This window comes from Parasteatoda tepidariorum, chromosome 5 (genome assembly GCF_982258835.1).
Source record: "Parasteatoda tepidariorum strain Cologne lab strain chromosome 5, Ptep-v5.0, whole genome shotgun sequence".
Lineage (NCBI taxonomy): Eukaryota > Metazoa > Arthropoda > Arachnida > Araneae > Theridiidae > Parasteatoda > Parasteatoda tepidariorum.
Genome location: NC_141759.1, coordinates 65,004,196 through 65,018,249, shown reverse-complemented (window position 1 = coordinate 65,018,249; position 14,054 = coordinate 65,004,196).

Here is a 14,054-nt window from a genome sequence, read left to right as displayed (position 1 = left end):
TTCGAATCTCTTTTTATTTCTTATATTCTGAAGAAACTTTCTCTTAAAAGTTATTCAGAAATAAAAAATTGTGCCAAAACACGATAGATATTTCAACTCTGCGTGTTCTTCAAACAAAATGACTTACAATATTTTTTCTTACTAAGAAAAAGAAAGAAAAATAAATTTAAATCACACTAATAAATCTCTATAATATTACACTTCGAATTTCCTTTTATTTCTTTTATTCTGAAGAAACCCTCTTTTAAAAGTTATTCAGAAATAAAAAATTGTGCCAAAACACGATAGATATTTCAACTCTGCGTGTTCTTCAAACAAAATGACTTACAATATTTTTTCTTACTAAGAAAAAGAAAGAAAAATAAATTTAAATCACACTAATAAATCTCTATAAGGTTACACTTCGAATTTCCTTTTATTTCTTTTATTCTGAAGAAACCTTCTTTTAAAAGTTATTCAGAAATAAAAAAATTGTGCCAAAACACGATAGATATTTCAACTCTGCGTGTTCTTCAGACAAAATGACTTACAATATTTTTTCTTACTAAAGAAAAAAATGAAAAGAAAAAATAATAACCTAGTAAAAAAAGCCAAATATCGTCAAAAATAACTCGAAACAAAATAGGAACTTATTGCTGCAGAGCTATGTTAAGCACAAAAAATATACTTTAAAAGATCTTCAATGCAGTTACCGTAAAAGAAAAGTACTTGAAAAGTAATTTCGAGCTAATAATGATCGTAACGAGTAAGAACAACTTATACGAGATCTGAAACACAAGTTTTTTTTTCATAATAGCCACATGCGAAATCTGAAATGGAAGTTTCCTCTCGAAGTTACTGAGAAACGTGAAAAAAATTCTCAAATCAATAATTGATTGAGTGTAAAAAAAACTTTTTTTCGGATCTACATTTTTTTTATCCTTCGAGGTGCTGCAGTATAATACAGAAATCGATGTTTTTCTTTTCAGAACAGTTTTTAGTCTCAAAAGTAGCGTGGAGCACAAGAAATAAAATCTTAAATCACACATCGAAAAACTAAAGACATTTTTCTAAGTCAAGAAATCTTTATCCATTAAAGTGAGTAGGATAATAGCGTTTTATTGATTTTTTCTTCTGAATGATTAAATATGAGGAAAGAAGTAAAAGCAGTTTTTTGAAAATAGCGTATAACATAAGGTTTAGTTTGCTTGAAACGAAAATCAGATTGTTTATTGATTCTAACAGTTATTGTCTATCCATACTCAGGAAAAGCATGTAATCGCAAAGAGAAATGCCAAGAATCAATGATAAACATTGGAATGTTAATCTAGTCTATAATATTCCCAGAAAACATGTAATCTTACGGCAAACTTGTATCGGAATTCTCTTTTTACGTTTGCACTGAAATAATTTTATCAATAAAGAAAAATTATTGCAATATCAAATATCTTTCCTACAACGATGAAAAATGATTTTTAAAGCTTTTTTTCAGAAAATATTGTTACTTAGGTTAAAAAAAAGCGAATGGTTAACCTTTGTTCAGTATTTTTATCATAGTTTTCATGATAATTCAAACAGAAATACTAAGCAAAAGTTTTTTCCAAGGAAACGAAATTATACAAATACGAATCTTTTCCGCCAAATTTTTAATAAATAATAAAAAAATCCTTTGCAAAAAAACCCTCGTTCAAGGGAAAGCAAGTAAACGAATATAATGCCTAATTTTTTTACTATTTTCTATGGCCTTCCGATACTACCATGAAAAACGTTCTTTCAAGGTTTTCATGTAATCACCGTTTGGAGTTAAAAAGTTAGGACTATTAGGAACATGTAAGGTTTTCTTATTGAAGGTTGTTTTCCAAGGTTTTGGATTAAGATAATGTGCCTAGAATAGCGCAGATTGTCACAGACCTAGTTTTAGGGTTAAAAAGTTTACACGTAAACATTATAAAGACCGTTTTAGGTTTACATGAAAAGGTTTTTGCTGACTGAAAATAAACCTTATTTTATTATCTAGGCTTATCTCTTACCCAGAAACAAGATAACCATACAACAAACGTTGCATTTTCATTTTTATTAGATTATCATAAAAAGGTTGACAAATTAATCCTTTTTTTAAAATTAGTGGAAATATTTGCATGTCCATGCTTGTTTAAATAAAGACATACAATGAAACCATACCATCAGACATACAACGAATGACTTTGTTTTTGGCTTGTTATCATTCTGGCATTACTTAGGTTCTCAAATGCCATTTTTTGTTTGTGTTGAATGCTCAATGATCACACCAACCTGCACATTTAAAATGTTACAAAAAGTATATAAAAGCCTGTACAAGTGAACCTTGTTTCAGTTATGGTCACAAAATGTAAAATAAATTTATCCTGGTGAACTTATCCTCGTTTGAGAACGCTTTTCGGGAAGAAGATTCATCTTTGATTTCAGAAGATTTTTCTAGCTTTGTTCTCTAAAGGTAGATTCATTCTTGATATAAAAATGGTGTTTATGCAAGCTTTTTGTCAACCACTTAGTACATAGTGAAATTCAACATTGCTTCCGGCTTACATGATAATCATTTATAAACCTTCTTGGGTTTTCGTGATAAAGGTAGTTGCTGACATTAAAATCAACCTTACTCAGCTATCTGGTTGCCATTGTCGACGTCCCCAACACTGTAAATTGCCAAGTTTTCAAGTTGAGCATGACATCTGGTACATCTAATCAGCTAATCCCCCTAACATTATAATTAGATAAGGAATTTAAAAGTCTCGAATTTGAAATGCGATTTGGGCAAATGAAGTAAAACATATTTATGTGTAAAATTACATGTGACTGTAGATTTTTAAAATTTTGATATCGTATGCTGCGTATCTATTTAGAGCACGCGTTTTTACTTCAGCATTTAACCCAAGAGCTTAGTAAGCTTTTATTAGGAATTTTTTCTCAAAATTTGTCTTCTTAATTTTTCTAAATGTTGTGTAACTAAGCTGGTTCTATGACTGCGCAACGTTTAAACAATAAAAAAAACATGTTTTTCTACATCACATGCGAACAATTCAACGCAAATGGAAGGAAAATAAAGCAATATAATCGTATGAATATTAGTAATCTATAGCAAAAACGCAGCATGAATAGGTGATACCATTCAAAGATATTAATGGATGTGTAATATCTATAATAACAGGTTTCAATTATGAATTATTAGATTTTTGTTACTGCTTTCGAACTTCATAACACCGAAAAGTGGCGATTGCTTATAAACCACCCTTTGAAAATTTCAAATTCGCAATCAAAAGACAGTCCAAGTTAGTGCTCCCGTTTTTTAGTTTTAGTAAGCATCCTTCCAGATTTTTTGCGATTAGAATCACAATATTAGAATCACACACACACACACACACACACACACACACACACACACACACACACACACACACACACACACACACACACATATATATATATATATATATATATATATATGCACACTGGTGTGCAAAGCTTAAGCAATAAGTGTGTCACAACTCTACAAGAAATCATCCGATTGACATGAAATTTTAATATGATGTACATTATTTTGTACTTAAACGATGGTAAAAGAATAATGGCGCGGAAATGAATATAAAGCTCAAAGTAGGGTATGGAACAAAAAAAGGCTTTATTTGATATATTGTGGCATTACACATGATTGCCTGAAGAAGCGTAAGTACAACTGGCAGATGTTCCCTAGTTTGAGATATGCCCTCCCCTTACTGTAATTGTTGCTTGGCATCGTCTCTCCATGCTAAGCACCAGATTATCCAGGAGTTCTTGGGGTAAATGTCTCCATTCCTCCTTTAACGCATCTTTCAGCTGATGGGTGTTACCAGGAGAATGCTGTCGTGTCGCAAGACGTCTCCCTAATGCATCCCACCCATGATGGGATTTAGATCTGGAGAGTAAGCTGGCCAATCCATTCGTGTGATATCTTCACTTTCCAGTAGCTCTTGAACATTAGCAGTACGGTGTGGTCGGGCATTGTCATCTATAAAAATGAAGTCTGATCCAATGGCCCCTCGGAACAGACGCACATGTGGTAGGATTACCTCATTGCAGTAGCGGTTTCCAGTTACAGAACCTCGGTCGAAGATCTGAAGCTCAGACCGCCCGTTCAACATAATGCCACCCCAGACAACAGCTCCAGGACCACCGTAATGATCTCTTTCCGCGATGTTATTGGGATGAAATCGAGCTCCAACCTCTCTCCAGATCAACTGACGTTGAGAATCACTAAAACGACTCTCATCTGTGAAGAGGACGCGACTCCACTGATGAGGTGTCCAGGTTTTGTGTTCTCTGCACCACTCTAAACGGTGCCGCCGATGGCTAACTTTTAAAGGTATGCAGCGTTCAGGACGTCTAGCAAATTAGCCACCTTTGTGGCTGCCACCTTGTGGCCACCGTCTGGCCACTGTAAATCTTGATACTTGTCCTCCTGTGGCTGTGCATAGTTGCTGAGATATGGCGCTCGCTGACTGAAAACGGTTTCTTTTCGCCTGGAGGACAATGTGACGGTCATCTCTTGGTGTTGTTTTCCTTGGACGGCCACCACCAACCTTCCGAACAGCTGTACCAGAAGTTTTAAAGGCATTCCAAGCAAGAGAAACAACACTTTTGTTGATCCCGAACTCTTCGGCGATACTGATCACACTACACCCCTCCTCAAGCTTCCCAATCATTCTTCCTCGAGTAAAGTCGTCTAAATGATTTCTTGAACACATGTTTCACAAAACAAATCACTTGCACTTGCAGCGAATGTCTTTAACTATGGTGCTCTTCATCCTTTTATCACATCTTTGACCTGCGCGCGCCGACCCACAAGGTTTGCGTACACTTGCATCACCTACGACGTTTTATTTCTAAAATTTGCATACAAATAATCTTTCTACTGAATTACGTGCATATTATACTGCAATTTCATGGCTATCTTATACTTTGATTGGGAGCTGTGGCCGAAAAACCACTTGTTGCTTAAGTTTTGCACACCAGTGTATATATATATATATATATATATATATATATAGCATCTAAAAAAGGTGAAGGTCGTTACCTTTTTACCACTACTACATGAAATTATTTAAATATTCATATAACGCTCGTTGGAAAGCCGACCCACGTTTTTGAGATTACGAATCCTAATGTTAAACTCCGTAGCCTAGTATTTTTGAATCCAATGCAGAGGACAAAGGAAATCCTGGATCAAGTATTCGGTAAAATTTGCTTTCGTGGCCTTTTGCCTTTTGATGGAACTTGCTAGCATTTGCGTTACATGGAAAGAAAAATCACAAAAACCTTCCACCGTTAGCCTGCTGGTAAGAGACTCTAACCCATGATCTGTCTACCACTGATGGAATTTTACATCAGCACTGCAGTCGATGCGAGCCGGGTGCGCAATTCGCATTGACCAGCTATCGCTGGGATTCGAACCCGGTTCACCTCATTAGAGGGCGAACGCTCTGTACACTGAGCCACCTCTTCGAAGTATTGGCAAAATAAAACAAAATTATACAAGTTTTACATTTTATATTTTCTACACTTTATAACATCTCTTGTTGAAGAAGGAGGAGCAGCCATCTCCGTAGAACTGGGATTTTCTATATTGACAGTGTTTCTAGAATACACTGAGATTCATGAATATCAGTCCAAGCTAGAGAACGAATAAATCGCAAGAACAAAAAAAAATTCTTTCAAAATTTCCTTACTGTTTAGAAATGACATTTATATTAAAAAAACATATTTTATACTTAGCTTTTAACTAAATCATATGTGTATACTGTTGTCAGTAGGGTACCTGCTATCAATAGTAGCCAGAGATGCATTCTTTAATTCAAACTATAGTATGGAAGTTTAAAGAACAACGTATGTAGAAACTTTCATGAACCAAATTTTTAGAAACAGAAGAATTTTTGATTGCCCTTAGTAGGATAGGACTGTTTTTATAAGGCCTTGGGATATTTTTACTTCTCTAAGACAAATTCCTTCATCATTTTCCAAAAAAAGACATTTTCATCAAAAATAACCACCACTTTTTGTAAAAAATATTTATGTTCTAAGATTAATGGTTACTTTGTGAAAATTTGTGAAATTAATTTCGAAAGTGTACCTTTTTTATTCCATCTCTTCATCTGAAAATACAGTTTTCGCTTTTTGAAAATATTAATAATAATATTTTTTTTGGAAAATATTAATAATAATTATTTCTGGAAAATATTAATAATATTTGGAAAATATTATTAATAAGTAAAACTCAAAGTGATAGCTGCATTTTAAAAAACGCATATGAAATACATAAGGTCGGGAAATATAAGTTTCGGATTTTGCGGTGCAAATTTGTAAAATTAATTTCTAAAGTACCCGTATAACATTAACACTTGATATAAATCTATGTAGTATAATCTTTATCTAAACTTGCATTCATTTAGTTTTGTGTTCATGATTTAAAATTAGTATTAATCTACACAATATTAGTAATAATAAATGTTGTAACTGTCATTAAATGTGGTAACAGTCATTTTTAAGACTTACATTTTTTGTCTCACAAAAAATGTAAGCAGCATTTAGTTAAAAAAAAATTTCAATAACAAAATCACTTTACTCTTCAATAGTTTACTTATGAAATAGCAAGTTCATTTTGCTTTTGCTCTATTTTAAAGCTTTGAGTGTAGGAATGATACAAATATCATATTTCATGTCACTAAATGTACGTAAATAGTGTCATAAATTTATTTATTTTTGTTTTCCGGAGAATGGAAAATTGGTTCAATATTTTTATTAATATTTGAGCAAAGACAAAATATATATTTTCTGAATTGCCAAAATAGAATACCACATTCCAGCTTAAAGCACACGTCGTTTAACAATTTTTAGATTATTTTAAATATTTGTAATAAAATTTATGCATTCTATTTAACATCGTAATACTATGATAAACTAATTTAAATCTAACTCTTATTCAAGTCTATTAGAATTATAGATAACTCAATAGGATATAGATGTTCGTATCTATTCTTGTAAATATCCCTTTTTTCAGGAAGATAGAGAGACCCATCTGGCTAAACCACAGAAGAATTAAAAGAACGCAAACAGAATAAATATATTGAAGAAAGGAAAGCTAAATAGAGAAGCAGTTACTCTGATTCTTTAGTTTAATATTCTTTAAAGAAACCTATTACTTACTAAGAAATTTATAATGCAAAAAAAATTGTATGCCATAAACTGTTAACAAAAATTATTTTTATACAATTAAAAAAAATTATGGATAATTGAAAATAATGTAGAAAAAAGTCCCTATTCATAAAACTATATACGATTGTTACGTAAATTGTTACTTTAAATAAAAACGCAAGAATTAAAAGAAATTATAAAAATAATAAACTTACATTTCCATGTCCTACTTTTTCTTACTAACAATATGGCTTTTTACTTTATTTTAAGTACAAGTTTTAATACTTGAGATAAAAAAAAAACAAATTCTTATCTATTGAAATAATTTAAGTAAAAAAAAATTACAATTTAGCAATTAAATTTGCAATTTAATTGATGATCTTAACAAAAAACTGAAGAATACAACATAAAAAAAAAACAATCTTGGCACGGTCACATACAATTTGTTTTCCTGTGCTTATTAAAAACTTCACATAAGCAAATAGTGATCGAAACGCCATATAATAAGGAATTTTTAACTGCAAACTGAAGAATGGAATTGATAGCCGTAAATTTAACGCCACTAGTAACATAAGCAGAAGCATCGGCATGTATATGCATGACATTTTCATCAGATATCTACCAAGTCCCATTTTTTATTAATGTTTGACGCAGAGTAATATAATTGTGAAATCGTGTTAGAAAATAATTCAATTCGAAATTTGTTTGTTTTGTAAAATGCTTACACGCAACAATTAGTAAAGGCTTAGATACTCGTAAAAAACAAAATTTTAATGGAACATTTTAAATGGATTTTTTAAATTTACCTCTTGTCTTGAGATAAAAGCTGCTGAATTATACAAGGTATACTCTCAAAAGCCCACTTTTCTAAACAAAACAAAAACAACCAGAATGAAACACAAATAAAGGTACTTAATACCCGCCTAGTTAAAGCAAGACAGCTTACAAGGTCTTTGTTGCTCCGATAAATAAAATTCAATCTTGTTGAGTTTATTTTTGATGGGACGTTTGCACTAAGAATTTTTTCTTGTCTTTATTTTCTTAAGGCACAAGAGTAGGCTTTGATACTATGCACTGTAGATTTGTAACAGTATACTTCTTTGCAAACTTTAACAAAGCTATTTTTCTCATTTTCAATCTTGCTTTCAGAATTTGTGACTTTACCAAAACAAACATCCGATGTTTACATAAGAACGTTCATTGACAGACAATAAGTCGAGAAATCATATTTTTCCTTCAAGATATTTTTTTCCTGTACCTCTTCCTATTCTTTTGACAAAATCACTTCTATATTAAATGAAAAAGGTTGATAAAGGCTTAATGAAAAAGCTATTCACAAATTTTAAAGGGAAAGTAAAAGTTAAAACTTTCTGAAAAAAACCTTCAATGACCAGAAAAAAAAAACTCCAGACACATTTTATAAAACAGCTACTGAAACTTTTATTTTTAAATATTTAACTATAAAGACTGTTATTTTTCTACGAATAAGTTTTTCAATAACTATAATGAAACTTCGTTTTTTTTCAATCTATTATAATTATATAATGAAATTGATTTCAGAATTGCTTAAATTGAGACGATTTTTCCGCAAAAGTAGAAATTGCTTATAGTTTTACATTAAAGCAGTTAAAGTTGCGTAAAATTAAAGTTTTAAAAGTATGCCAACCTTCTCCGATTAGTATTTAAGTGAACCTTAATAAACCATAGCAATGTATGTGCCAAATATATATAGCAATATGGTAAATATAGCAATGTATGTGCCATGGACAAAAAACCTGAACTAAATATAAATAATGCAAGCTACGTGCCTTTTACAAAATTCGCTGTTTTTATCCGGCGGCATGAACTATAGATTTTACAATAAAATTTAATAAGTAAAAATGTAAGTTTTTTACACATTAATCTTATAAATGACATGTAATGGATGTAAAAATAATACAATATTCCTAAAACAAACTAATAGTTAAAAGTATTTCTGAACTTGTTTAAAAAACTCTTTTCAAATACAATAAAAAGTACACTGTAAAAAATTCCAGATCAGATTACCGGCATTTTGGGTGCATGATTCGTGAAACATATTTTACCGTAATCTTCAGAGGGATTTTACTGTAAATGTAAAAATTATGGTAAAAATATGATATGTAATAGCGGTATGTCAGATATTTTGTTTCGTAACATGTTCCGGTAAAAATGAATTTTCTAACGTAATTTGATCCGAAATATTTTATAGTGTACTATTCAAAAATAACGAGTTTTTTGAAGAATGGTGAAATATATTAAACATACTTTCATATAATAAAACTCGGTATTATTACATATGTAACATATATAAACATGTGATATTACATATAATATAATACAATATATAAAAAATATAATATTACGCATATAATAATACATATTTAAATTTGGTATTGTTACATATGTTACAAAATACATATACATGCAGAAACATGATAAAGTATCTTAAAATTTTTAAAATTTCGTAATGCAATTTATGTGACATGCCAAACAATCTGATTAAAAAATAACGTTTTGCCTACATTTTACAAAACATACAATCACTTTATTCAGGGACTTCGACGATGTTTACAAAAATGAAATAACTTTAACATTTCAAGACAGGTAAAGTTTTTTAAACGTTAATTTCCTAAGTAGAACGTCATGACTGAAAGAATATAATATTCTGAAAACAAACATATAGTTAAAAGTATTTCAGTACTTATTGAAGTAACTATTTCCAATACAGATAGAATAAGCACTAGTTAGAAATAATGAGTTTTAAAAAGATATTTTAGGTTAAAAAAAACGATGAATTAAACATAGAAAATGCATTTTTATGCGTAGGAAGAAACTGCATTGAGAATACTTACTACTTCATCCATTTTATTACTACAAGTAAAAGAAGTTAAGGGAAAATAAAGATGTCCTTGACTTTCTTCCTTCCGGCAATATATGCAGGAAAAAAATTCAACTCATAACTAATAATTTATTAAGCACTCTAACTGTATAATGGAAAAACCGGAAACAACTTTTGGATGAAATACAATAGATGGGTCGTTTCATTCTAAAACTAATCTATAAATAATTGCTTAGGAAATAACAACACAGGTCTGTTTCTTTAAAAAATATTGCTGGTTTTTTAACGAAATAATCTGAAAAATGCAATGTAGTATTTAGGGTCAAAAATAAAACATCACCTATTGTTCTCCCCCCATTTTTTTCACCACTAGAAAAATTAACAATGCTGTATACCTAGGAAAACAAAAGGGGCTAGTTTTGCCCTCCCCAGATTATTTGTATGTAGATCAATTAGACATGCGAAATCTAAAAATGCAATCATAATTAATTAAATAAGAAATATATGAGAGACACGGTCTCCAAAATCTATGATATTTTATCAAATTAACAGAAATATTTGATTAAACGGGGCCCTGATTTTCCAATTATACTTTCACATTAGTTACTTAGATACCTGACTTTCCTCGATTTTATAAAAAATAATTGAAGATATGTTAAAATACTCTAGTTTTTTTAATGAAACAGGGTACCTTAATCTACTAAAGGGTATTTTATGCGCAAACCTACTTGTGAATATAGGGTACTAAATTAACTAGGCCCTGTTGTCATTCTAGGTATACTGTTAGAATTTCCATCCTGAAATTATGTTAAAGTAACCGGCAGCAGTCTGTCTATCCAATTAACAGTAAAGTTTAAGGTAAAGAACATTTTTTTACCTTTATGGTCTTGAAACCGTTCACGACTAGTATGGTTAAAGAACCAAATATACACAACTAAGTGTTTTTTTAACCATTTACTACTAGCGTGGATCAAAAACCGTAAAAAAAATGAATTTAACTGGACATAGGAGATATTTTAGCAGCTTTATGGTGTTACGATCTATTCGTGGTTGAGATCATCGTATTCTAATAATCCAGTTCAGGACACAAGAAAATTTTCATACCTTGAAAGGAATGAAGGAAATATCATGACGTCAACACTTGAACTCGAACCCTGTTTCCATCGGTAGTGAGATTGAAAGATTAGCTTTCTCTGACATAATTTGTACCTCTCTGCAAGGGACTAAGTGGCTTCATCAGGTGGGCCTAGTTGGTGCTGTAAAATTATGATTGCTTAATCGTATTAAGTGAAAGCAGTTAATAAACAATTTTTCTCACCGTTCACAGTTCGAATAACATTTTATTTACGGTTATTTGACTGTTTTGTTTGAATATGGATTAAAAAAACAATTAAATAAGCTGTTATTTAATAATTTTTTTTCAAAGTCATCTCTAACAGTGCATAAAGGTTATCTATATACGTTCCTATAAGGCTAATGCATGAGGAAATTAAACCAGAGGGGATTAAATGATCACAGCCGTTTTTCTATAGTTCATATTTGTAAAATTAAGTGTTTTTGTGTCTATTGCGAATAATTGCTGAAGATGTCGGAAATATCAATGCTAATGTTTTCTTCAAAATTCTCACTCTATACTGCACGATCTAACCTAGGTTTAGGCAAGAGAGATGTTAAAAAATTAAATAAATAAAAGTTCGGTTAATTTAAAATATACCGAGTTTTCTCCAATCCTCGCATATAAAAAATATATTTTAATCCGTCTCAAAAAGGGTGACAGCACATTATAAGTCGCAAATTAGTAGCTAAACGAAGGAAACATAGCTTTTTTAAAACTTAGATTATTTTAATTGCTGATTTAATTATTAAATTATTGTTAATACTTAAATTGTTCAATAGCTGGGTGAAATAGCAAGGAGTTTCAAGGTGATCATTAGAAAACCGTTTCGGTTTTATTTTGAGGATAAGACTAATTTTATTATTTTAGCACCACCGTCCATAATAGTGAAGAGTTAGTATATTTATTAATAATTATCAAATGGCAAAAATAATTTCATTAAAAAGAATAATCCTTTTGCACAGTATTGTAATAAATTACCCGTAATGTTTTCACTTTTTCGACTATCTTTTTGATAAGAATTCTACGAACAGTATATGCTAAGGGCAGCGATTTGAGAGCACCTAATTTTCGGAAATGTCGAAGAATCTACGTCATCTACATATTTATGATTCCAGATTTCTTTTTTTTTTTTTTTTTTAATTCGTAATTTTGAATTTTTTATATAGATGAAGTTTATGTTAATAGCATTATCAAACTCCACATTTAGAGATCAAGAATTAACGTATTAATTAATGCAGCAATTAATTATTTACAATGTGTTGCCTTACTTGACTTATGGTTTGATAAGGATTCTAAATATATAGATAAAAAGCAGGGAATATTCCAAATTCTTGACGAATTTATGTCAACTATGTGCACCTGGTTAAGGCTTTGATTTTGGAACTTGATGCTTTTAGTGCCTTAATAGTGATATGTCAGATTTCGATAGATTTTATAATAATTAAAGTTATCAAAGAGCATTTATTTAAAAAACCTGAATTAACATCTTCATATATGTAATATTTAATTACCTCTACTGTGTTCTTGTTTGGCTTCAATTTTAATTCATATTCGATATACATATGAGATTTAAAAAAAAAGAGAAGAATATAGAATATTTGTCTAACTGTTATGTATATCTAATGAATATTGATCTAATTCTCTACTTTTCTCTTAACTAAATTTTTATTGTTCCAGTTTTAATTTCTTAAAACTATGCATGTACATAGAAGATTTTAAAAAAATAAAGAATATAGAATATTTGTCTGAATGTTATTGAGGAATAAAATAAATTACTAATATTAATTTCTGTGTTATTTCGCTATTTTTTTCTCAGAGATTATGATTTGATTAGGACTGTCAAATTTTTAATAATTTGAATTCCGTATTATCAATTTTAGTTAGAATTGGAGCTATTTTAATAATCATTTAGGACAAAAATTGTATTTTGTCTTAAATTTAGCAAGTAAATCATTAGATTATTATCATTTGAGAAAAACATTAAAAAAATTAGAAGTCAATTCAAAATTTAATTTCAAAAACGTAGAATAGTCATTTCACTTTCACTGTGGTTGTTGACTTTCACCGGTGAATGTCGACAAACACCAAATACGTCGGTGAAAGATCGAATATTTCAATACATTCTTGTACATTCGGACCCTCACCGGTGTATGTCGACAATCACAGATATGCTTTGGTGAATGTCCGAAATATTTATTACATTCGATTTGATATGAATTTATTCGTGGATATAATTACATTTATTCGATATTTTAACCCTACACTGATGTTTTTTGAAGGTTAAGTGACACTGCCCGGTATACCCTACACTGATGTTTTTTTAAGGTTAAGTGCCACTGTCCGGTATACATTTGCCCGGTATGCCCTACACTGATGTTTTTATAAGGTCAAGTGCCATTGTCCGGTATATATTTGCCTGATACTCCAAACACTGATGTTTCTTCTAATCTATCGTCAGTAAGTATTAAAATATAGAATAAATATAAATATATCAAATAAATATAATAATATTAACGAATAAATTAATATAAAATTGGATATAACAAATATTTCGGACATTCACCAAAGCGACTATGTGATTGTTGACATTCACCGGTGAGAGTCAGGAATAAGGGTATTTAGCAAATATTTCGGACAAACACCAAGCGACTACGCTTGGTGTTTGTATATATATATATATATATATATATATATATATATATATATATATATATATATATATATATATATATATATATATATATATATGTATAATATTGGTAATAGGGTCTTTAAGAATTAGGAAGAATTTCGAAATATCTCCTAAAATATATGTTTTCAAAGTATTGCAATCTAACTCAAATATTTTTTGATAAATCGTATTAGGTAGAGTCAATATTGTGATTTATATTTTTATAT